At 38.6% G+C, this 3,004-nt stretch overlaps 1 pseudogene; it reads left to right on the forward strand.

Moving 5' to 3' along the window:
* Positions 1-5: 5 nt before the first annotated feature.
* Positions 6-2,537, forward strand: LOC112590157 (venom serine protease 34-like; annotated as a pseudogene).
* Positions 2,538-3,004: the final 467 nt, after the last annotated feature.

The following is a 3,004-nucleotide window of genomic DNA, read 5'->3' on the forward strand; positions in this document are numbered from 1 at the left end:
TTAATTCGCAAAATGATACACAAGGGGGTAAATTTTTGTGTGAAATACGAGCAGAAAAACCGTCGCATGAGTGCAGATGTAGCTGGAAGAATCGGGTACGTATGCTTTTACTTTGTGAGACTTTTTGTATGGTGAAAAATCATTTAGATACATTAACGCAACTAAGACTGCAAACAACGTGCGAAATTTATGTGCGGAAAGGCTCTGTCGTTACTTTTCGTTATTTATTTAGGCTCTAGCTATAGTTGACGGCAACGAAACCGGTGTAAACGAATTTCCAATGATGGCTGGTCTCGTTGATGTGATGGATAAAGAATATATTGCGGCGCGACCATAATAAGTACGCAACACGTAATAACAGCCGCTCATTGTGTAGAAGCGCAAATCTTGGAGAGCTTGGTGTAGTTGTCGGCGACATGATACAAGTACAGGTAAAATTGAGTTCAATTTTATGTTGAGTTCATAATCCTTCAAAATGAGAGATCCAAGCAAGTTTTAACGATCACGATAGTCTCGAATCAGGTCGCGCAGTTCTGTCTTAGATCTGATACAAGTACGCGCGAGGAAATTGTTGTATGTAACGCGGGCTATATTTTTCGACAATTTATCTATCTAAAAAATAAATGTATTCTTGACAAACGCAGCGCGTTTGTATGTTCTAAATATTCGCAGGAGAATTTGAATTTCTTAGTGAAGGACGCGGATCATTATCATCAATAATAAATATACATTACAGCTTAACGTAATATTTTTAATTTTAGAAATTATTCTTAGAAATCTATGTTACGTAATAAAGTATTTTCGCAAACATAAATTGAGGATAAAAACAGTAATATATAGTAAATAACACAATATTATGTATAATATCCCTTAATGCACGATTTGGTGTTATTCTGTAAATAGGCGCCGAAACCAATGCGACCAAGTTGTACCGCGTGAAGGAGTGCATGATACATCCTATTCTTCTGGCAACCAGAACGACATAGCTGTTTGTAAAATTAAGGGCTCGATAACATATAATGACAAAGTCAGTCCAGTCTGTCTGCCATTTCAGCATAGTCGCAATTCATTTGACGATTCTATAGTGACGGCGTTGGGTTAGTATCATCTGATCATCTTTATCGCACATCACTATTCTCTTTAACCGTTCTCAACAATCAGGATGGGGCCTAAAGGAGTTTGGCGGTGAAAAGGTGAATACGTCGCAGAAAGTGAAATTGAACGTAATCAACCTTTCGGATTGCAAGCAAATATATTCTGACATAACAGACGGTAACATGTGCATTTACACTCCGGGGAAAGGCGCTTGTCAGGTAAGGGAACGGGACTTCTTTCACGCGGAGAAATCGTCCATAGGTCATCGTATTGAATTATGTGATACAGTCATTGACGATACTGCCGTGTTCCCAAGGTATAATCGATCGCGTCTAAAGACGCGTCTAAAGTCGCGTTTGTACGAATGACAATAGAGAATCAGTGAGAGGACAGGAAAACACTCCAATTACTTGTTCACTTCACTGTATCTTTTACGATTATTCAAGTTCATTGTGTACAAGTTGACCGTGTTGACATAGTGCGAGTACAATGTCGTTTCGGCGCCACGGGCATTGCGCCAATCGTGCCATATTTAATTTTCGAACCTTCTGCAGATAGATAGTGGCGGGCCAGTGATTTGGGAGAATCCTATCACGCATAATAGTGTGCTAGTCGGCATTATATCTAACGGTAGCTGCGCTACCAACGAACCAGAAGTCTCTACGCGTGTTGGGTACTACATTGATTGATACAGAGCGTAACACCTGGTAAGAATCGACAAGGAGAAAAAAGCCAATAAGAGCCAACCAAGATCTTGCTGTTACGAACTTACGAAATCTTCTGAATCGCGAGAGTGAAACAAAATCAAGAACAGACCACCTAATCGACTTCTACTTCTAAATGGCGCCCATGTTGGCAACGCTTGTAAGGATTCGTTTGGCGTTCCATTCTTGATTTTACTTTCGCGATTGAGTGGCTTCGCGAGAGTGAGATCTTGTGTTGGCTTTTTTGTCTTTTCTTCTCGTTGATTGTGAAATCAAAGAATCTCGATCGTTTAGCTGATCGTTTACTTGGTAAGACGTTTTGTAAGTGCAGTTCGGTCGGTTAGAGAAACGCGAGAATTTTACCGCCTTGACGAAATTGCCGACGTATCAGTGTATTTCTCTCACTTCTTTTCTTCCTTTCTTCTGACAGGCGTGCAATATTGCCAACTGGAGTGATCGTTCTATGCTTATGCAGAAGCGAAACGATGAGGGATAATAGCGATATTGCAGGAGATGGGGCTGCTACTACACGCTGATGCCATGTTCGTGCACACATTTTTTATCTTGTGAAACACACGTATACACTAAAGGCCGGTCCAGAATAAGTTGCAACGTTCAGTTGCGAATTGCGGAATGGCAAGTTGTCAATTGCAAGTTACAAATTATTGCAACGCCTAATCCACATGTAGATGTCGAAAGTTTGCAAGTTGCAACGAAACAGCCAATCAGAAAATAGAACCCGCTTTTTTTGTTGTGCTATAATTTTGATTGAGATTCAGCTAGAAAAATTGTCAAATAATATTGGCTATTTTGTGAAGTTTAATGGAAATTATTTTAATAAGATAAGATAGCGTTAAAACACAACAAGAAATAAATGAAATTACTTGATGTCTGATAGCTTCGAGGCTCTATATTGAAGCTATGAATTAAAATTAACCTCAAATTTTGCATAAAGACGGTATATAAAAAGAAATAGCTGTTTTATTGAGTAACATAACAATAATTTTCCAAGCATTATCTATTTTCTTCTATTATTCTTAAAATTCGGTGCAGTTTTATTAACTAGAGATTGATTTGTCTTTATGTGTACAATTAGCAACCGTATTTCGAACTCATCCCATTCTTTTGCAACTGCTTCAAGCACATCCAATTCGTACTGCCCTTCAGTATTTATTTCTTTTTACAAATAATGGAATGCATACAAG

The sequence above is a fragment of the Harpegnathos saltator genome, unplaced genomic scaffold, assembly GCF_003227715.2.
Source record: "Harpegnathos saltator strain DR-91 unplaced genomic scaffold, Hsal_v8.6 scaffold734, whole genome shotgun sequence".
Lineage (NCBI taxonomy): Eukaryota > Metazoa > Arthropoda > Insecta > Hymenoptera > Formicidae > Harpegnathos > Harpegnathos saltator.